Here is a 23,474-nt window from a genome sequence, read left to right on the forward strand (position 1 = left end):
TAGCTCTTAGCTCAGAAGAGTTTGTTGAATGAGTAAAGGAATAACAGGTTGGGCAGTGGAGAAAGATTGAGGGTGGTGTTGGGGAGAGGTGTGTGTAGAATCTGGATTAAGTTTAGAATTTACAGGGTAAAATGGGTCGACTGGATTGAACGTGAATTTCCGGACCCCTTTGAAACAAAATGATTTTGCTCTATTAGATTTAAATATATTAATTGACTTATGTTTGCTACTTGCCTGGTTGTATTTAAGGTCAGGTGGTGCCAGCTAGGAAACCTGGATTTCCTGGTTTCTTTCAGGTAAGTAAGCTTAAGCCTGGGTAGGTAGAGGGCACAGGAAAAGACCGTCAGGAGAAGGCATTAGAGGGAGCAATAATTTTGGTGATAATGCTTTTTTTTGAGAACACTACAACGGTTTAGGGAGTAGAGACAGGGATAGGGAGCTTGAGGTGGGAGAAGAGCATCTTAAGGTGCGCTCACTGCCTTGTTGACTGAGAATGTTTCATCGGGAGGGTGGGCTCCCATAGCTCCTGTAAGGGCAGAGCAAAGCTTGCCAGCTGAGAAATTGCTGGCAGGCTCTGGAGGGCTTGGTTGGCTTCTTGTGGTGTCTTTAGTGTCCTAGGTTGAAAACAAAAGGGGGAGACTACTGTTAATGCATTTTTTAAATTTAATTTTTATGAGAGCTTTTAAAATGTTAAAAGTAAGACTCATCTAGTGGAAAAATTAAAATAAAACTTATTTATTTTATACATAATAGTTTGTTCTCCATATCTTTTTGTAGGTAAACATAATAGTTTACTTTAAAAAAAATGAGCTTATACTATACATATTGTTTTGCTCTGTACCTTTAACAAATCTTTTACTATTGCACAGTATTTTTAAAATTTATTTATTTTTGGACTGCATTGGGTCTGCATTGCTGCGCGCAGGCTTTCTCTAGTTGCGGCGAGTGGGGGCTACTCTTTTTTTTAAAAAACAATTAATTAATTAATTAATTAAATTTATCTTTTGGCTGCTTTGGGTCTTGTTGCTGTGAGGGCTTGCTCTAGTTGCGGCGAGCGGGGGCTACTCTTCCTTGCGGTGCGTGGGCTACTCACTGCGGTGGCTTCTCTTGTTGCGGAGCATGGGCTCTACGCTGTGGGCTTCAGTAGTTGTGGCACGCATGCTCAGTAGCTGTGGCTTGTGGGCTCTAGAGCACAGGCTCAGTAGCTGTGGCGCACGGGCTTAGATGCTCCGAGGCATGTGGGATCCTCCCGGACCAGGGCTTGAACCCGTGTCCCCTGAATTGGCAGACGGATTCGTAACCACTGCGCCACCAGGGAAGTCACGGGGGCTACTCTTCATTGTGGTGCGCGGGCTTCTCATCGCGGTGGCTTCTCTTGTTGCGGAGCATGAGCTCTAGAGCGCAGGCTCAGTAGTTGTGGCACATGGGCTTAGTTGCTCCGAGGCATGTGGGATCCTCCCGGACCAGGGCTTGAACCCGTGTCCCCTGCATTGGTAGGCGGATTCTTAACCACTGTGCCACCAGGGAAGCCCCTATTGCACAATATATATATATTTTAAATTTATTTATTTATTTGGCTGTGCCGAGTCTTAGTTGTGGCATGCGGGATCTTCGTTGCCACGTGCGAGATCTCAGTTTCAGTGTGTGGGATCTAGTTCCCTGACCAGGGATTGAACCCAGGCCCCCTGCATTGGGAGCATGGAGTCTTAGCCAGTGGACCACCAGGGAAGTCCCTATCGCACAATATTATACATCTATAGAAGTCCATAAAACTTATGTGTGCAGTTCAATAAATAGTTACAAGGAAGATATTCATGAAACTACTACCCAGGCCTAGAAATAGAATATTGCCAACAACCCTCTTCCTTTTCTGATTACTAACCTCTCTCTCCCCCTCACATTGGTAATCCCGACTTTTATAGTAAACATTTACTTTTTTTCTTTATAGTTTTACCACCTACGTATAAATTCCTAAATAGTTTAATTTTGCCTTTTTTTGAACTTTATGTATATGAAATCAGGCAATAACTATTTTCTTTTGTTTTTTTTTCTTTTATTCAACATTATGTTTGTAATATTCATTTATGTTGTTTTTTTATTGTTCATTCTCATAGATATATAATATTTGAATATAGTACTATTTATTCATGGATCAGTTTTCAGTTTGGGGTAGTTATGAACAACGCTGCTATGAAATTCTTGTTCGTGTCTCCCACTGTACATAAGCAAGCATTCTTTTTGAGAATACATCTAAGAGTGGAATTGCTTGGTCACAAAGCTTAAACTTTAGTAAATAACCACCAGCACTTTTTCAAAGTGATTTAGCAATTTACACTCCCATTAGCAGGAGATGAGAGTTTCTCTGTTCTACTCTCTGCCAATACTTGGTATTGTCAGACATTAAAATTGTTGCCAGTCTGATGATATATAATGATCTCTGTTTGGGTTTAATTCATATTTTTCCAGTTACTAGAAGGGTTGAGTGCCATTGCACATGTTTACTAGCTACCTGGATTTCTTGTCTCTGAAGTGCCTATTCAAGTCTTTTTCCTATTTGTTGTGTTGCCTGCCATTGATATACAGGAATTCCTTATATAGTCTGAATAGTAATCCTTTGTTGATCATATATGTTGTAGACATTACTCCTACTCTGTAGACTGTCGTTTTATTCTTCCTTTTGGTTTTGTTTTGTTTTGTCTGTGCCACGCAGCTTGTAGGATTTTAGTTCCCTGACCAGGGAGCAAACCCAGGCCCTTGGCAGTGAGAGCGCTGAGTCCTAACCACTGGACCGCCAGGGAATTCCCCATTTTATTCTTTTGATGATCAAAATTCTTAATTTCAATGAAGTCAGATTTATTAATCTTTTCCTTTACGACATATTTTTTGTATCTTGTTTAAGAAATCCTTTCCTACCCCAAGGTCATGAATATATTCTCCTACATTCCTTTGTCTTTCATATTTAGATCTTAAATTCACTGAATTTTATTTTTGTGATGGGTTTAAAATAGGGGGGTCTCTGCACCTTTATTTCACTTAATGTATTGTGGATATCTTTCCAATGAATACATAATGATCTACCTAATTGTTTTTGTCAACTGCAGAAGTGCCCAATTTGCTTTTGATGAGTTTTTAAACTGAGGTATAATTGACATGTAACATTATATTAGTTTCACGTGTACAACATAATGATTCGATATTTGTATACATGGTGAAATGATCACAGAATAAGTCTGTTAATGATGAACATTTAAAATTTCATTTATTTGTCAATACAAATACTGGTATAATTGATATGCTTGTACATATATCTTTGAGTATGCATGCTAATACTCTATACTAGAGATTGTGAAGTGAGATCACTGGTTAAAAGGTACACACATTTAAGTTTTTTTTTTTTTTTTTTTGGCCACGCCTCTCGGCTTGCAGGATGTTATTTCCCTGACCAGGCATTGAACCGGGGTCCTGGCAGTGAAAACGCCGAGTCCTAACCACTGGACCGCCAGGGAACTCCCTGTTTTTGATAGGTATACTACCAAATTGTATTTTACCTCCATCAACAGTGATAAAGATCTTGATTTATCTTATTCTTTTTTAAAAATTTATATTTTATATTGGACTATAGTTGATTAACAATGTTGTGTTAGTTTCAAGTGTACAGCAGAGTGATTCAGTTATACATATACATGTATCTATTCTTTTTCAAATTCTTTTTCCATTTGGGTTATTACAGTGTATTGAGCAGAGCTCCCTGTGCTATACGGTAGGTCCTTGTTGGTTATCTATTTTAAATATAGCAGTGTGTACATGTCAATCCCAAACTCCCAGTCTATCCCTCCCCCACCCCCCTTCCCTCCCGTAACCATAAGTTCATTCACTAAGTCTGTGAGTCTGTTTCTGTTTCTGTAAATAAGTTCATTTGTATCATTTTTTTTAAAGATTCGACATATAAGTGATATCATGATATTTGTCTTTCTCTGTCTGATTTACTTCACTTAGTGTGATAATCTCCAGGTCCATCCATGTTGCTGCATGGCATTATTTCATTCTTTTTAATGGTTGAGTAATATTCCATTGTATATTTGTACCATATCTTCTTTTTTTAAAAAATTTATTTATTTAATTTATTTATTTCTGGCTGCATTGGGTCTTTGTTGCTGAGCACGGGCTTTCTCTAGTTGCGGCGAGCGGGGGCTACTCTTCACTGCGGTGCGTGGGCTTCTCATTTCGGTGGCTTCTCTTGTTGTGGAACACAGGCTCTCGGCGCATGGGTTTCAGTAGTTTGGCACATGGGCTCAGTAGTTGTGGCTCGCAGGCTCTAGAGCGCAGGCTCAGTAGTTGTGGCACAGGGGCTTAGTTGCTCTGTGACATGTGGGATCTTCCGGGACCAGGGATCAAACCCATGTCCCCTGCATTGGCAGGCAGATTCTTAACCACTGTGCCACCAGGGAAGTCCCCACCATATCTTCTTTGTCCTCATCTGTTGATGGACATTTAGGCTGCTTCCATGTCTTGGCTATTGTAAACAGTGCTGCAATGAACACTGAGGTGCATATATCCTTTCAAACCATGTTTTTCTCCGTATATATGCCCAGGAGTGAGATTGCTGGATTGTATGGTAGCTCTATTTTTTTTTTAAATGTTTTCTTTTCCTATTCTTACTAAGTATTTTTTTTTAAACTTTTGGGTTTTATTTATTTATTTATTTATTTATGGCTGTGTTGGGTCTTCGTTTCTGTGTGAGGGCTTTCTCTAGTTGCGGCAAGTGGGGGCCACTTTTCATCGCAGTGCGCGGTCCTCTCATTATCGCGGCCTCTCTTGTTGCGGAGCACAGGCTTCAGAAGCGCAGGCTCAGTAATTGTGGCTCACGGGCCCAGTTGCTCCACGGCATGTGGGATCTTCCCAGACCAGGGCTCGAACCCGTGTCGCCTGCATTGGCAGGCAGATTCTCAACCACTGCGCCACCAGGGAAGCCCGGTAGCTCTATTTTTAGGATTTTAAGGAACCTCCAGACTGTTCTCCATAGTGGCTGTACCAATTTACATTCCCACCAACAGTGTAGGAGGGTTCCCATTTCTCCACACCCTCTCCAGCATTTATTGTTTGTAGACTTTTGGATGATGGCCTTTCTGACTGGTGTGAGGTGATACCTCATTGTAGTTTTGATTTGTACTTCTCTAATAATTAGTAATGTTGAGAATCTTTTCATGTGGTTTTTGGCTATCTGTATGTCTTCTTTGGAGAAATGTCTATTAAGATCTTCCACCCATTTTTTTGAGTGGGTTGTTTGGTTTTCTGATATTGAGCCATATGAGCTGTTTGTATATTTTGGAGATTAATCCCTTGTCGGTCGCTTCGATCGCAAATATTTTCTCCCATTCTGTGGGTTGTCTTTTCATTTTGTTTCTGGTTTTCTTTGCTGTGCAAAAGCTTTTGAGTTTAATTAGGTCCCATTTGTTTATTTCTGTTTTTATTTCCATTACTCTAGGAAACAGATTGAAAAAGATGTTGCTGCAATTTATGTCAAAGAGTTCTCTGCCTATATTTTCCTCTAAGAGTTTTCTGGTATCTGGTCTTAGCTTTAGGTCTTTAATCCATTTTGAGTTTATTTTTGTGTATGGTGTTAAAGAATGTTCTAATTTCATTTTTTTATGTGTAGCTGTCCAGTTTTCTCAGCACCATTTATTGAAGAGACTGTCTTTTGTATACCCTTGCCTCCTTTGTCATAGATTAACTGACCAAAGGTGCATGGGTTTATTTCTGGGCTTTCTATCCTGTTCCATTGATTCATATTTTTGTTTTTGTTCCAGTACCATACTGTTTTGATGACGGTAGCTTTGTAGTATAGTGTGAAGTCAGGGAGCCTGATTCCTCCAACTCTGCTTTTCTTTCTCAAGATTGTTTTGGCTATTTGGGGTCTTCTTTGTCTCCATACAAATTTTAAGATTTTTTTTTCTAGTTCTGTGAAAAATGCCATTGGTAATCATTGAATCTGTAGACTGCCTTGGATAGTATAGTCATTTTGACAATATTGATTCTTCCAATCCAAGAACATGATATATCTTTCCATCTGTTTGTGTTATCTTCGATTTCTTTCATCAGCATCCTGTGTTTTCGGAGTACAGGTCTTTTGCCTCCTTAGGTAGGTTTATTCCTAGGTATTTTATGCATTGTGATGCGATGGTAAATGGGATTGTTTCTTTAATTTCTCTTCTGATCTCTTGTTGTTAGCGTATAGAAATGCGACAGATTTCTGTGTGTTTATTTTGCATCCTGCAACTTTACTGAATTCATGGATGAGCTCTAGTAGTTTTCTGGTAGCATCTTTAGGATTTTCTACGTGTAGTATCACGTCATCTGCAAACAATGACAGTTTTACTTCCTCTTTTCCGATTCGTATTCCCTTTATTTCTTTTTCTTCTCTGATGACCACGGCTAGGACATCCAAAACTATGTTGAATAAAAGTGGCGAGAGTGTCTGGTTCCTGGTCTTAGAGGAAATGCTTTCAGCTTTTCACCATTGAGTATGTGTTAGCTGTAGGCTTGTAATATATGGCCTTCATTATGTTGAGGTATGTTCCCTCTATGCCCACCTTCTGGAGAGTTTTTATTGTAAATTGATGTTGAATTTTGTCAAAAGCTTTTTCTGAATCTATTGAGATAAACATATGGCTTTTATTCTTCAATTTGTTGGTGTGGTGTATCACACTGATTGATTTGCAGATATTGAAAAATCCTTGCATCCCTGGGTTAAATCCTACTTGATCATGGTGTATGGTCCTTTTAATGTATTGTTGGATTTGGATTGCTAGTATTTTGTTGAGGATTTTTGCATGTTTGTTTATCAGTGATATTGGCCTGTAATTTTCTTTTTTTTGTAGTATCTTTGTCTGCTTTTGCTGTCAGGGTGATAGTGGCCTCATGGAATGAGTTTGGGACTGTTCCTTCCTCTGTGATTTTTTGGAATAGTTTCAGAAGGATAGGTGTTAACTCTTCTCTAAATGTTTGATAGATTTTGTTTGTTGGGAGTTTTTAAATCACAGATTCAATTTCAGTACTTGTGGTTTGTCTTGTTCATATTTTCTTTTTATTCCTGGTTCAGTCTTGGGAGATTGTACCTTTCTAAGAATTTATCCATTTCTTCTAGGTTGTCCATTTTATTTGCATACAGCTGCTTGTAGTAGTCTCTTATGATCCTTTGTATTTCTTTTTTTTTTTTGAATTCCTTTATTTTTATTATTTATTTATTTATTTATTTTTGGCTGTGTTGGGTCTTTGTTTCTGTGCAAGGGCTTTCTCTAGTTGCGGCAAGCGGGGGCCATTCTTCATTGCGGTGCACGGACCTCTCACTATCGCGGCCTCTCGTTGCGGAGCACAAGCTCCAGACGTGCAGGCTCAGTAGCTGTGGCTCACGGGCCTAGTTGCTCCGTGGCATGTGGGATCTTCCCAGACCAGGGCTCGAACCCGTGTTGCCTGCATTGGCAGGCAGATTCTCAACCACTGCGCCACCAGGGAAGCCCTGATCCTTTGTATTTCTGTGGTGTGTGTTGTAACTTCTCCCTTTTCATTTTTATTTTATTGATTTGAGCCCTCTCCCTCCTTTTTAATAAATTTATTTATTTATTTATTTATTTTTGGCTGCACTCAGTCTCCGTTGCTGCGAGCTGGCTCTCTCTAGTTGCAGTGAGTGGGGGCTACTCTTCGTTGCAGTGCTCGGGCTTCTCGTTGCAGTGGCTTCTCTTGTTGCAGAGCACAGGCTCTAGGCGTGCAGGCTTCAGTAGTTGTGGCACATGACCTCAGCAGATGTGGCTCATGACCTCTAGAGCGCAGGCTCAGCAGTTGTGGCGCACGGGCTTAGTTGCTCCACGGCATGTGGGACCTTCCCAGACCAGGGCTCGAACCTGTGTCCCCTGCACTGGCAGGCAGATTCCCAACCACTGCGCCACCAGGGAAGCACCCCCCTCCTTTTTCTTGATGAGTCTGGCTAAAGTTTTATCAATTTTGTTTATCTTCTCAAATAACCAGCTTTTAGTTTCATTGATCTTTTCTATTGTTTTCTTCCTATTTCACTCTTTCTGCTTTGATCTTTATGATTTCCTTTCTTCTACTAACTTTGGATTTCGTTTGTTCTTCTTTCTGTAGTTGCTTTAGGTGTAAGGTTAGGTTGTTTATTTGAGATTCTTCTTGTTAGGTTGTTTATTTGAGATTCTGCTTGAGGTAAGATTTTATTGCTATAAACTTCCCTCTTAGAACTGCTTTTGCTTTGTCCCATACGTTTTGGATGGTCGTGCTTTCATTTTCATTTGTCTCTAGGTTTTTTTTGATTTCCTCTTTGATTTCTTCAGTGATCCATTGGTTGTTTAGTAACATACTGTTTAGCCTCCACGTGTTTGTGTTTTTTACAGTTTTTTTCTTGTAGTTGATTTCTAATCTCATAGTGTTGTGGTTGGAAAAGATGCTTGATATGATTTCAGTTTTCTTAAATTTACTGAGGCTCTCTTTGTGGCCCAGCATATGATCAATCATGGGGAATGTTCCATGTGCACTTGAAAAGAATGTGTATTCTGCTGCTTTTGGATGGAATGCTCTATAAATATCAATTAAGTTGGTCTGGTCTAATGTGTCATTTAAGGCCTGTGTTTCCTTATTGAGTTTCTGTCTGGATGATCTGTCCACTGATGAAAGTGGAGTGTTGAAGACCCCCCAATATTATTGTGTTAGTGTTGATTTCTCCTTTTGTGGCTGTTAGCATTTGCCTTATATACTGAGGTGCTCCTATGTGTGGTGCATATACATTTTCTTTTTTTAACGGTGCATATACATTTACAATTGTTATATCTCCTTCTTGGATTGATCCCTTGTTCATTATGTAATGCCCTTCTTTGTCTCTTGTAACAGTGTTTATTTTAATTAATTAATTAATTAATTAATTAATTAATTTTTGGCTGTGTTGGGTCTTCGTTTCTGTGAGAGGGCTTTCTCTAGTTACAGCGAGCGGGGGCCACTCTTCATCACGGTGCGCAGGCCTCTCACTGTCGCGGCCTCTCTTGTTGCGGAGCACAGGCTCCAGACACGCAGGCTCAGTAGTTGTGCCTCACAGGCCCAGCCGCTCCGTGGCATGTGGGATCCCCCCAGACCAGGGCCCGAACCCGTGTCCCCTGCATTGGCAGGCAGATTCTCAACCACTGCGCCACCAGGGAAGCCCCAACAGTGTTTATTTTAAATTCTATTTCTTCTGATATGAGTATTGCTACTCCAGCTTTCTCTTGATTTCCATTTGCATGGAATACATTTTTCCATCCCCTCACTTTCAGTCTGTATGTGTCCCTAGATCTGAAGTCAGTCTCTTGTAGACAGCATATATATGGGTCTTGGGTTTTGTTTTTTTTTTTTTGGCTGTGCTGTGTGGCATGTGGGATCTTAGTTCCCTGACCAGGGATCAAACCTGTGCCCCCTGCTGTGGAAGCGCAGAGCCTTAACCACTGGACTGCCAGGGAAGTCCCAATACAGGTCTTGTTTTTGTATCCATTCAGTCAGTCTGTGTCTTTTGGTTGGAGCATTTAATCCATTTATGTTTAAGGTAATTATCAATATGTTTGTTCTTATTTCCATTTTGTTAATTGTTTTGGATTTGTTTTTTGGGATGTTTTTTCTTCCCTTCCTCTCTTGTTCTCTTCTCTTGTGATTGATGAGTAACTTTAGTGTTGTGTTTGGATTCCTTTTTCTTTTTTGTGTGTGTATCTGTTGTAGATTTTTGGTTTGCAGTTACCATGAGGTTTTGATATATTGATAGCAGTCTATATATAAACAAGATTGTTTTAAGATGGTGGTCTTTTAATTTCAAATCCATTTCAAATATCCTGCATTTGTACCCTCCTCCTCTCATGATTACTGGTTTTGATATCATATTTATGTGAGGATGATTTCCTACCTTTATAGTATGTTTGCCTTTACTAGTGAGCTTTTCCATTTGTAATTTTCTTGTTTCTAGTTGTGGCTTTTTCTTTTCTGCCTAGAGAAGTACTCACAGCATCTGCTGCAAAGCTGGTCTGGTGGTGTTGAATTCTCTTAGATTTTGCTTGTCTCTAAAGCTTTTGATTTCTTCAATTTTGTTGAATCTGAATGAGAGCCTTGCTGGGTAGAGTATTCTTGGTTGTAGGTTCTTCTCTTTCATCACTTTAAATATATCATGCCACTCCCTTCTGGCCTGCAGAGTTTCTGCTGAGAAAATGGCTGATAACTTTATGGGAGTTCTCTTGCATGTTATTTGTTGCTTTTCCCTTGTTGCTTTTACTATTTTTTCTTTATCTTTAATTTTTGTCAGTTTGATTACTATGTGTCTCGGCGTGTTCCTCCTTAGGTTTATCCTGCCTGGGACTCTGTGCTTCCTGGACTTGGGTAACTGTTTCCTTTCCCATTTGGGGGAATTTTTCAGCTATTATCTCTTCAAGTATTTTCTCAGGTCCGTTCTCTTTCTCCTCTCCTTCTGGGACCCCTATAATGCGAATGTTGGTGCGTTTAATGTTGTCCCAGAGGTCTCTTAGACTGTCCTCATTTCTTTTTCTTTTTCATTCTGTTCTGTGGCAGTGATTTCCACCATTCTGTCTTCCAGCTCACTTATCCGTTCTTCTGCCTCAGTTCTTCTGCTATTGATTCCTTCTAGTGTATTTTTCAGTTATTGTATTTTTCATCTGTTTGTTTGTTCTTTAATTCTTCTAGCTGTTTGTTAAGCATTTCTTGTATATACTCAATCCGTGCCTGCATTCTTTTTCTGAGATCTTGGATCATCTTTACTATTATCACTCTGAATTCCTTTTCAGGTGGGTTGCCTCTCTCCACTTCACATAGTTGTTCTTCTGGGGTTTTATCTTGTTCCTTCATCTGGGATATATTCCTCTGCTATCTCATTTTGTCTAACTTCCTGTGATTGCAGTTTCTGTCCCACAGGCTTCAGGGTTGTAGTTCTTCTTGCTTCTGCTGTCTGTCCCCTGGCGAATGATGCTGTCTAAGAGGGTTGTGCAGGTTTCCTGGTGAGGAGGACTGGTGCCTGCCTACTGGTGGGTGGAGCTGCGTCTTGTCCCTCTTGGGCAGGGCTGTGTCAGGGGGTGTGTTTATTGGGTAGCTGTTTATTCAGGAAGACTCTAAGCAGCCTGTCTGCTGATGGGTGGGGCTGTGTTCCTACCCTGTTGGTTGTTTGGCCTGAGGCATCCCAGCACTGGAGCGTACAGGCTATTGGCTGGGGGCTGGTCTTGGTGGGAAAATGGTGGCCTTCAAGAGGGCTCACGCCAATGAGTACTCACCAGAACTGCCTCCGCCAGTGTTCTTGTCCCCACAGTGAGCCACAGCCACCTTCTGCCTCTGCACAAGATCCTCTAATACTAGCAGTTAAGTCTGGCCCAGTGTCTTATGAGGTCACCGCTTTTTCCCCTGTGTCCTGGTGTGCACGAGACCCTGTGTTTACCCTCCAAGAGTTGAGTTTCTGTTTCTCCCAGTCCTTTGGAATTCCTGCAGTCCATCCCCACTGGCCCTCAAAGCCAGATTCTCTGGGGGCTCCTCTTCATGTTGCCAGATCCTCAGGCTGAGGAGCCTGACGTGGGGCTCAGAACTTTCATTCCTGTGGTAGAACTTCTGTGGTATAATTTTCCAGTTTGTGAGTTGCCCACCCGAAGTGTATGGGATTTGATTTTGTCGCGATTGTACCCCTCCTACCATGTTATTGTGGCTTCTTCTTTGTCTTTGGATGTAGGATATCTTTTTTGGTAGCTTCCAGCATTTTTTTATCGGTGGTTGTTCAGCAGTTAGTTGTGATTTTGGTGTTTCTGTAAGAAGGGGTGAGCTCATGTCCTTCTACTCTGCCATCTTGTCTCCTCCTCTTGATTTATCTTATTCTTGATAATATCATAATATTAATCAGTTTAAGATTTGCCAATATACTTTTTATATGACATTTAATAACAGACTAGGGAGCAATCAAATTCTGTTTGACACCATCACTGGTGTCATCTCCAAAGATCAATGGCCAGGTCCCCAACAGCCCCATCTCCCTCCACTTTGATAAGCAATGGCATTCTATCATTAAAGAATTTGGTTGTACCTCTCTAGTTGTAAGAGAACTGTATTCTGCTTTTCTTGTCTTCCTCTTTCCCCACAAGTTGACATTGAGTAGAAATGGCTGAGGAGTGTGCTTATCCTGATCTTCATTTCATCTCTCTTATCTTTTCGCAACCCCTGCTTCAACCCTAGTTGATTCCACAGAGTGACTCTCGTTTAAGGAATGTCATTCTTTTGCAACTTACTGGTTTTCTTCACTCTGCCCTTGAAATGATCACAGGGACGTGGCTTCTTTGGCAGCCCGGGCACTGTCATGAGTTTTCTTTCAGGGGCTCTCAGGAATCAATCTGAAGTAAGGGGGTTGCTGCTTAGGAGGGTCAACAAGTTTGAGGGCTAGGACTTTACTTGTCATCTTCCTTGCCTCTTGATTCGTTTTCATACTGCAGTGGGTGTGGGAAAGGGTCAACCAAGAACAGTGGAGATATCCAGTTATATGAGCACCAGGGTCTCTAAGTTGTTTGCCTGACCTGTATGGGCAAAGAATTTGGTGGCAGGTTTGGAGGAGGCATCAGGCTATCATTAGGGAGACTGAAAAATAAGGAATAAGACCTAGGTGTCTGCCTTTTAGTGGCTGCTTTACCTCAAGCAAGCCTTGCCTCTCTGATTTCAGTCTTGCCTGTGAGTAAAATGAGGTTGAGAATGGCATCCAGGAAGGTCTTGGAAGGCAGCCGTGGGTTGTTGGGGAAAAAAAGGGTAAGGGAGAGGGGGCAGCCAGAGATTCAGCCAGCTCCCCCTTGGACCTTGGAGGAGTCCAGCTCTTGCCTAAGACTCAGAAAGAAAATAAGTGTTGGTGCTGCATGTGATGGTCTTGTGGAGAGGGGAGAGGGTGAGGTCAGCTCAGATAACATCTGCTCTGGTCTCAGAGGGACTCAGGGGAGCAAGCTGGGATGTTGATGGTGCACCCCTGTTGTCAATATTGAATTACTGACCTTTGCACTCACATTCTTGGGCGCCTTCTCAGAGCCACCTCCCAGAAGCCTGGCGTTGGTCCCTATGGCCTCTGGTGACCCATGTCGGAAGGAAACAGATCATTTCCAGTCACTGGAAAGCAAAGGCGCCAAGAGAATTGGTCCCCTGTCATTGTGCTACCGAGGTCAGTGCAGCTCCCTTGCTCTTCCTTTTTTACTCAGGGATCTAGGGAACTTCAAGAGAGGAGTATTTTATACGTATTTTATTTATTTATTTATTTAGGCCACGCTGCGTGGCTTGTAGGATCTTTGTTCCTTGACCGGGGTTGAACCCAGGCCCTTGGCAGTGAAAGTGCAGAGTCCTAACCACTGGAATGCCAGGGAATTCCCTGTTATATTTTTTAAATTGTATAGTTCATTTATAATGTTGTGTTAATTTCTGGTGTACAGCAAAGTTATTCAGTTTTATACAAACACACACACACACACATATTCTTTTTCATATTCTTTTCCATTATGATGTATTACAGTATATTGAATATAGGTCCCTGTGCTATACTTTAGGACCTTTTTGTTTGTCTATTTTATTTTATTTTTTTTTAAGTTTATTTGGCTGCATCGGGTGTTAGTTGTGGCACGCGGGATCTTAGTTGCGGCATGTGGGATCTTTCGTTGTGGCACACAGGCTTCTCTAGTTGCGGCGTGCGGGCTCAGTAGTTGTGGTGTGTGGGCTTAGTTGCCCAGCGGCATGTGGGATCTTAGTTCCCAACCCACGTCCCTGCATTGGAAGGTGGATTCTTAACCACTGGACCACCAGGGAAGTCCCCTATCTATTTTATATATAATGGTTTGTATCTGCTAATCCCAAACTCCTAGTTTATCCTTCCCCCACCCCCTTTCCCCTTTGGTAGCCATAAGTTTGTTTTCAATGTCTGTGAGCCTGTTTCTGTTTCATAAATAAGTTCACTCGCGTCATATTTTAGGTTCCACATATAAATGATATCATATGGTATTTGTCTTTCTCTTTCTGACTTACTTCACTTAGTATGATCATCTCTGGGTCCATCCGTGTTGCTGCAAATGGCATTTCATTCTTTTTTATGGCTGAGTAATATTCCATTGTGTATATGTACCACCTCTTCTTTATCTATTCATCTGTCAATGGACATTTAGGATGCTTCCATGTCTTGGCTATTGGAAATAGTGCTGCTATGAACATTGGGGTGCATGTATCTTTTCAAATTATAGTTTTGTCTGGATATATGCCCAGGAGTGGGATTGCTAGATCATATGGCAATTTATTTTTAGTTTTTTGAGGAACCTCCATGCTGTTTTCTATAGTGGCTGCACCAATTTACATTCCCACCACCAGGGTGGGAGGGTTCCCTTTTCTCCACACCCAAGAGAGGAGTATTTTAAATGGATAAGGAATTGAAGTTTAAAATCTGGCTTAGAGAAAAGCTTACCTGGAAGTAGGTCGAGAAAGAATGGCTTCTGGATGGAAAAGAGCACAAAAGGTAGGGGTTAATCAAGACCTTACATCCTCCCCCCATTAAAATCCTCAAGACTTAAGGAATGAGAGCAAGGAGTAGATTATTCCATTAACCAGTCAGGAACTTCACCTGACCTCCATGTTTGGTTGTATTTGAATCCATAATCCCAGTTCAACTATAAGAGGATGGTATTTACCTTTGTTCCTCTGGAACAAATCCATTCTGTTTTGGCCTCCATTCAGGTCTGTCTTATCACCTGATGCTATCTTATTTGCATTTTGTGATACCTAAAATATTTTTATGACAATCAAGTATGATGTTTTATAGAGATTCTGGGACTAGAAATGGGCCCAGATGATGCTTCCTCTGTATAGGAGTTGCTCATATTTCCTGCCAGACTTAATTATGCCTTCACATGTTTCCCCATCACATTTGAATGCAGCTGTATCATTGCACAATTACACTCATAGCTTGTTGTTTGAAATGTGTTGTGGACTGAACTGTGTCCCCCTAAAACTCATTGAAGCCCTAACCCTTAATAACTCAGAATGACTGTATTTGAGGATAGGGACTTTAAAGAGATGATTAAGTTAAAATGAGGCCCTGATGGTTGGGCTCTAATCCAATCTGACTGGAGTCCTTATAAGGAGAAGAGATTTGGGCACACAAAGAGACACCAGGCATGGACATGTGCAGAGGAGTGACCAGGTGAGGAAACAGTAAGGAGATAGCCATCTGTAAGCCAAGGAGAGAGGCCTCAGAAGAAACCAAAGTTGCTGACACTTTATCTTGAACTTTCTAGCCTTCAGAATTGTGATAAAATAAGTTGTTGTTGTTTAAGTCTCCTAGCCTGTGGTATTTTATTATGGCGGTCCTAGCAAACTGAAAATCTTTCTCCCTCACTAGAGTCTGAACCAATGGCTCAGTAGTCATTCAGCTACAGGGCTCCTGACACATGGTAGACACGTGGTAAATGTTTTTTTGATAAGCGGATGGACAGGTTGTCCAGAGAGGGCCCTTAGAGCAGCATCTGGTTCAATCCAGCCCTATTTCCCAGACCCTTTCTGCCCTTTCTGTCACACAGATGGAGGGTGTTGCATCATTTCCCTACTTGCTGGCTTCCAAATGTTCTCATGTGCTGTTTTGAGTGGTGTTAATTTCAACAAGCATGGCCCCTGCTGTCTAAACTTTTCTAATATTTTACTCTCGCCTGACCTCTACTTCTGGTTCTGGAGAAAAGCCACAGAATACTGGAGCCAGAAGGTATCTCGGAGATGAGGTATCTTGGAACACCTTCACTGATGAGTTTTTCTTCTTCATTTTTAAAAAAATTGATCTTCATTGCAGTATAATTGCTTCACAATACTGTGTTAGTTTCTGTTGTGCAACAAAATGAATCAGCCATGTGCATACATATATCCCCATGTCCCCTCCCTCTTGAGCCTCCCTCCCACCCTCCCTATCTCACCCCTCTAAGTTGTCACAAATCACTGAGCTGATCTCCCTGTGCTATGCTGCTGCTTCCCACCAGCAATTTTACATTCGGTAGTGTGTATATGTCGATGCTACTCTCACTTCACCCCAGCTTCCCCCTCCCCACCCCATGTCCTAAGTCCATTCTCTATGTCTACATCTTTATTCCTGCCCTGCCACTAGGTTCATGAGTACCATTTTTTTTTTTCAGATTCCATATATATTCATTTTTAATGGGACATAACTATATTAGAGAAAATTTGTTAAGTCCAAAATAAACTTTACTCTTACCAACTGTTGGAATTTTAGTGTGAATACGATTTTTTAAATATAGTGATAACCACAGTATGTGAACGAATTTCTTTTTGTTCACTTTATAAGCTTGTTCCCATGTTGTCTTACAACATTTATAACAGACATTTTGAATGACTACATAACACTCCCAAGTATGCATACTTCAGATTACTTTTTTTAAAAAAAATTTTATTTATTTATTTGGCTGCGCCAGGTTTTAGTTGCGGTACGTGGGATCTTCATTGCGGTGTGCGGGCTCTTAGTTGCAACATGCAAGATCTAGTTCCCTGACCAGGGATCAAACCCGGGCCCCCTGCATTGGAAGCGCTGAGTCTTAACTGCTGGACCACCAAGGGAGTCCCCAGATTACTTAATTGTTCTCTCATTGTTGAATATTTAGATTGTTTTATTTTTGGATATTGATAAATTTCTTTGTAACTGTTTTCTAAATGTTGGATTTCTGTCTCGGGGAAGATTTCCCAAGTGGAATTACTGGGTCAAAAGTTAAGAACAGTTTTATGTTTCTTGATATCTTTACCAAGTTACTTTTAAAAGAGTTGTGCTAATTAACTAAGTCACCGTCCCTTTTATTTTCAGGTGAGGAAACTGAGACCCAGAGAGAGCAAATGAAATGCCCAGGTTCACAAAGGTAATGGTGACTCATCTGGAGCTAAAATCCAGGTCCAAGACTCCTACTCTGCTGTTCTTTCTGCAGCCCTACATGACCTAATGTCATGGTGTAACTGAAAATGAAGCCGTTACTATAGTATTATGTCCCCCAAACGTCAGGCATTTTTGGACCACCTTAATGATTTTTGCTATAGCTTATACCACCTCTACTATTATTTATTTCATACTTTTTTCTTTAAATAAATTTAATTTACATAACATCTTCATTCTATGCAATATTTTTTGTGAGATTATCCGTTTGATATATGCTTAGATTTTTTTCTAACGTGCGTTAAAATAAGCATGTAACTATTAAAGTAAAAACTAATTTATGTTCTACCTAAAATCAGTTTTGGAATATATTGATACAATGTAATAAGCATGGACTTTGTATCCAGGCAGACCTGGGGTCAGCTGCTTCCTCTGTCAGTTAACTCTGTAGTCTGGGAGAAGTCACTTAGCTTCTATGATCTTTGGTTCTCTGGTTTGTAAAGAGTGGATATTAGTATCCACCTTGCAGTGTTGTTAGGAATAAAGGAGCTACTGGGGGCCTGGTGCCCAAGTAGGTGTTCAGTACATGATGGTTATTATTGTGGTTATTATTGCAGACTTCTAGTTATTTCCCAAAGGGTGTGTCTATGCTAGAATGTTTGTCTTATTGCTTTCTGCTGATTTGCATGTGTAAAGAAGTAACTTCCACTTGTTAGTTTTTGCAGTAGATCTATTATTTTTTGACTTTCCAGTTCTATTACATATTAGCTTTGTGACTTTGGACAAGTTGCTTAACTTTTCTGTGCCTCATTTACCTAATTTATAAAATGGGGCTAAAAAAAGTACATTGGTGTGTGTATGCATACATCTGTCCACCAGAGGGCCTCGATGCCATAGCCCTTGTAGCAATGGGCAATACCTTGTGCCCAAGGTTTGTGTATATCATTCTCCCCTGAAAGGAACCGTGGCTCTGAGGAGAAATGGCTGACTCCAAGGACAGGGAAGGAAAGTAGAAGATGAGCTTGGAACATCTAGTGGTGTCAGAAAGTCAGAAACTGCTAAAAATAACCCCCTATATGTCAAAATGATGCAGAAGCCAACTTGAAGAAGTTCTTAGTGGCCGGTTTTGGGACAATATGAATGACTTTATAAAGAAGGATAGTAATGGATTATAATCCACAAATATCCCTGAGAATTTACTTATATAAATAAATAATTGAATACCTGAATAAATGAGAGAGAAGGAAGAGCTCTTTCTTTTTTTTTTCCCCTTGGCTGCACCACACAGCTTGCGGGATCCTAGTTCCCCAACCAGGGATTGAACCCTCGCCCTTGGCAGTGAAAGCATGGAGTTCTAACCACTGGACCACCAGGGAATTCCCCAGAAGAGCTCTTTCTTATAGTAGAATCCTAATTAATACATTTAGAAGGAATGTTGGAAATAGAAAATCACCATTTGGCTAAGACTATAGTAATACCTGTTGTAGGCGAGAATCATCAATGGATTTTAAAAATTAATGGGCAAAAGTATGACGAGAAGAAACAGGCTATTTGCATAGTTTCGAAGTATCTCTCCACAAGATACTTATTAACTACAATGAGAATATAGTACCTTTAGGGACACCGCCTTAACTAGTGTTCAAACTTAACATCACCCATAAATGAGTATTGTTACCGTGGGCCTCTGATGTGCTGAGAAGGCAAACATCACTTCTGTGGTGTTCTTGCCAAAAATGCATAATCTGAAATTAGTCATGAGGAAACATCAGATAAGCCCAAGTTGAGGGATATTCTATAAAATAACTGACAATACTCTTCAAAAGTGTCAAAATCATGAAAGACAAGGAAGGCTGACGAAGTACCCTAGATTGGAGGAGACCAGGAGAGATGATATATTTCTTCAGTGTAGGATCCTGGATTGGATTCTGGATCAGAAAAAGAATACTAGTGGGATGAATTGGGAGATTGGGATTGACATATATATACTAATATGTATAAAATAGATAACTAATAACCTGCTGTATACAAAAATAAAATAAAATTCAAAAAAAAGAACACTAACGGGATGATTAGCAAAATCTAAAAATTTGTACATTAGTTAATAGTACTGTATCATTGCTAATTTTCTGGTTTTGATAATGATATTATGGTTATGTATGATGTTATTTGAAAAAAACTGCATGAAGGATATATTTGAACTCTGATTATTTTTACCATATTTTTGAAGTCTGAAGAATGAAAAGTTAAAAAAAAAGACAGTAGGGACTTCCCTGGTGGCACAGTGGTTAAGAATCCACCTGCCAATGCAGGGGACATGGGTTTAATCCCTGGTCCGGGAAGATCCCACATGCCACGGAGCAACTAAGCCCATGTGCCACAACTACTGAGCCTGCGCTCTAGAGCCCGTGAGCCACAACTACGGAGCCTGCGTGCCACAACTACTGAAGTGCACGTGCCCTAGAGCCTGTGATCCGCAACAAGAGAAGCCACCGCAATGAGAAGCCTGTGCACCGCAATGAAGAGTAGCCCCCACTCTCCTCAACTAGAGAAAGCCCATGCACAGCAAGAAAGACCCAACACAGCCAAAAATAAATAAATAAATTTATTTTAAAAAATCGTATCAAAAACAAGCAAACAAAACAAAAACCCTAGGGATAAACTTAACCAAGGAGGTGAGGTGAAAGATCTACATGCTGAAAACTATAAAACATTGATAAAGGACATTGAAGATGATTCAAAGAAACGGAAAAATATCCCATGCTGTTCGACTGGAAGAACTAATATTGTTAAAATGGCCATACTACCCAAAGAAATCTATAGATTTAATGTGATCCCTATCAAAATACCCATGACATTTTTCACAGAACTAGAACAAATAATCCTAAAATTTATATGGAACCACAGAAGACCCTGAATTGCCAAAGCTGTCCTGAGGAAGAAGAACAAAGCTGGAGGCATAACCCACCCAGACTTCAGACAATACTACAAAGCTACGGTAATCAAAACAGTGTGGTATTGGCACAGAATCAGATACATAGATCAATGGAACAGAATACAGAGCCCAGAAATAAACCCACACACCTATGGTCAATTAATCTACAACAAAGGAAGCAAGAATATACAATTGAGAACAGACAGTCTGTTTAACAAGTGGTGTTGGGAAGACTGGACAGTTACATGTAAATCAGTGAAATTAGACCACTTCCTCACACGATATACAAAAATAAACTCAAAGTGGTTTAAAGACCTAATATAAGACATGCTGCCATAGAACTCCTAGAAGAGAACATAGGCAAAACTTTCTCTTACATAAATTGTAGCAATATTTTCTTAGATCAGTCTCCTAAGGCAAAAGAAATAAAAGCAAAAATAAACAAATGGGACCTAATCAAACTTAAAAGTTTTTGCAGAACAAAGGAAACCATAAACAAACAAAAAGTCAATCTGTGGAATGGGAGAAAATATTTGCAAACAATGTGACTGCCAAGGGGTTAATATCCAAAATATACAGACAGCTCATACAACTCAATATCCAAAAAACAAACATTCCAATCAAAAAATGAGCAGAAGACCTAAATAGACATTGCTCCAAAGAAGACATGCAGATGGCCAACAGGGACATGAAAACATGCACAACAGCTCTAATCATTAGAGAAATGCAAACCAAAACCACAATGAGGTATCACCTCACACCAGTTAGATTGGCCACCATCAGAAAGTCTACAAGTAATAAATTCTGGAGAGGGTGTGGAGAAAAGGGAACCCTCCTACACTGTTGGTTGGAATGTAAATTGGTGCAGCCACTATGAAAACAGTATGGAGGTTCCTTAAAAAACTAAAAATAGAGTGACCACACGATCCAGCAATCCCACTCCTGGGCATATATCCGGAAAAGATGAAAACTAATGAAAAATTACATGCACCCTAATGTTCATAGCAGCACTATTTACAATAGCCAAGACATGGAAGCAACCCAAGTGCCCATCAAAAGACAGTTGGCTTAAGAAGATGCAAAATATATAGATATAGATATAGCTATATACACACACAATGGAATATTACTCGGCCGTAAAAAGAATGAACTGCTGCCATTTGCAGCAGCAACATGGTTGGATCTAGAGAATATCATATTATGTGAAATAAGTCAGAAAAAGAAAAATATTATATGATATCATTTATATGTGGGAACTAAAAAATAATACAAATGAATCGATATACAAAATAGAAACAGACTCACAAACATAGAAAACTTATGGTTACCAAAGGGTAAGGGTGGGGAAAAGATATATTAGAAGTATGGGATTAACAGATCCACACTGCTATGTATAAAACAGATAAGCAACAGGATTTACTGGGAACTATATTCAATATCTTGTAATAACCTATGATGAAAAATAACCTGAAAAAAAAACCCTAAACTGAATCACTTTGCTATATACCTGAAACTATCACAATATTGTAAATCAACTATACTTCAATTTGAAAAAAAAAAAAAAAAGAATTGAGCCCGGCCACCACCGATCCCCTCTGCTTTGTAATTGCGCCACCTGGAAGCTCAGTGAGCTTTCCTCAACTCATTGCCTTTTTGCCTTAGTAGCTACTTTACTCACCTGATTGACTGAACCCTTACTAAATTCACATTATCAATCGTTGACTCGTTACAACAGTTGTACATGCTAAGTGGTATTTTATTCATTTTAAGATGATAAACCTGAGGCTGAAGAATGTTAAGTATCTTGTCCAGGGTTGCAAAGTAAGCGACGGAGCCAGGATTTGAATCGCTTGAATTCAAGTCTGAGTGTCAAGGTCCAGGTGAGTCTAAACGTGTCGCCATGTTTGAGAATTATTGGTAGAGAGCACTGGCTCCACTGGGCACTGGTTCCCCCTCCAGGGGACATTTGGCAATGTCTGGAGATATTTTTGGCTGTACTAACTGGGCGGGGGAGGGTGGTAGGGGAGAGGCTGCTCTTGGCTTCTAGCAGGTGGAGGCCACGCGGATGTTGTTAAACAGGTTACAAAGCACAGAGCAGCTCTCCCTCCTTACAACAAGGAGTTATCCAGCTCTAATGTCAGTGGGGCTGCTATGAAACGCGGGTGTCGAGTCTCCTAAGGGCAACATTTTGAACTCAGAAACCTGAGGATTTATTCTTTCACTTGGCAAATATTTACTGAGCACCGTGCGGGATAGCGTGAGGGACGTGGAAACAATACACCAGATTGTGCCAGAGGGGAGGTTACAGTGTAGAAGGGCAGGGGTGGAGGTGGGAGAGGCACTCCAACACTTCAACTTAAGGTAGACCATGAAAAGGGTAGAGAGTCGAGTTAGGCTTAAGCTTGTTCACAGGAGGGAGGGCTCACATATGGTCCTGGGACGAATCAAGGGAGGCTGTGGGAGGAGGTGGCTTGGGGTGGGTTTTGTGAGCAAAGTTGAGCTGGTGGGAAAGCACAAGACCAGCTCGGGAGCAGCCCGAGATCTAGTTGAGCGGAGCACAGAGCACTTAGTGCGAGGAGGGCTGGACTGGAAAGGCAGCTGTGGCTGGAGCTTGGCATCCAGGCTCAGGACTCTAGCCTTGGTGTCTGTCATAGCGGTGGAAAAGCCTTCCCTTCCAGAATGGTGGTCTAGGCCCCAGGGCTCGGGGGCCCAGCAGCTTCCAGAGAGCTCTCTCTATAAGGGAGGGAACGTTGGAAACTGGGGTGGAGTAGGGAGAACTCCTGATTTTAGGACAGAGTTGATGCTTAGTATAAACAAAGCTATTTCACCTCAAAGTAGCCCTTGGGGAGATGTTCCCCTCGAGTGGAGACATAGGTCGGGATGAGGTCTCTTCTGCACAGCTGTTCTGCTAAGGGCGAGGCCACTTCAGCTGTAGTGAAAAGTGGAGCCGATTCGGAGCCCCTAACCCAGGGTCTGCTTCCCAAAGGTGAGTTGTTCAAACAGGGCTTGGTGTGGCTACAGTTTCAAACATGGGTACTACCTGGTGGTGTGATTTTTCTAGTTTATCACCATACCGTGAAATAGCATTAAAAATAGTTGGGGCACGTCTGGTGCACTGTAAAGAATACAATCGAGGATGACTTATTGTCTGTGGTTGGACAGTTGCCTTCAACACCCTCCCACCACTGCCTCCAAGCCTGGCCCTGGGCACATTCATTACTCTCTAGGACAGGGATTGGGGGGAGGTGAGGCAGCAAATCTCTGTTGTTCTCCCCCGCCAGCTACAGTTGCAGACACTTCCATGCACACGGACCTCTTTAACTTTCACAACACTCTTTGGATTTATGTACAATTCTTTCCTTTTTGTAAATGAAGAAACGGGCACTGAGACAGGCTAACTTGCCCCTAATCCCTGTAACCTAAAGGGGCTACATTTTACTGCCTGTGTGGTCATGTTCTTTTCTGTTTTGCCATGTTTCTCCCCCCTCTTTATCTTTCATAGAAAAAAAAAATTTTTTTTACCTGGATTTGAGCTGCTGTGGACCGTGGACACCAGCATTAGTGGCAGCAACAGAAGGAGGGAAGAGATTAGAACTTTCATTCCAA

General features: G+C 41.0%; 1 long non-coding RNA gene across 1 annotated transcript; it reads left to right on the forward strand.

The window, feature by feature from the left end:
* Window positions 1-173: 173 nt before the first annotated feature.
* LOC309649180 lies at window positions 174-22,601 on the forward strand. The gene is made up of 3 exons (XR_014256974.1): window positions 174-296; window positions 13,070-13,201; window positions 16,874-22,601. It is a non-coding gene; the product is annotated as an uncharacterized lncRNA (long non-coding RNA).
* Window positions 22,602-23,474: the final 873 nt, after the last annotated feature.

This window comes from Balaenoptera physalus (genome assembly GCF_965194825.1).
Source record: "Balaenoptera physalus genome assembly, chromosome: 19".
Classification (NCBI taxonomy): domain Eukaryota; kingdom Metazoa; phylum Chordata; class Mammalia; order Artiodactyla; family Balaenopteridae; genus Balaenoptera; species Balaenoptera physalus.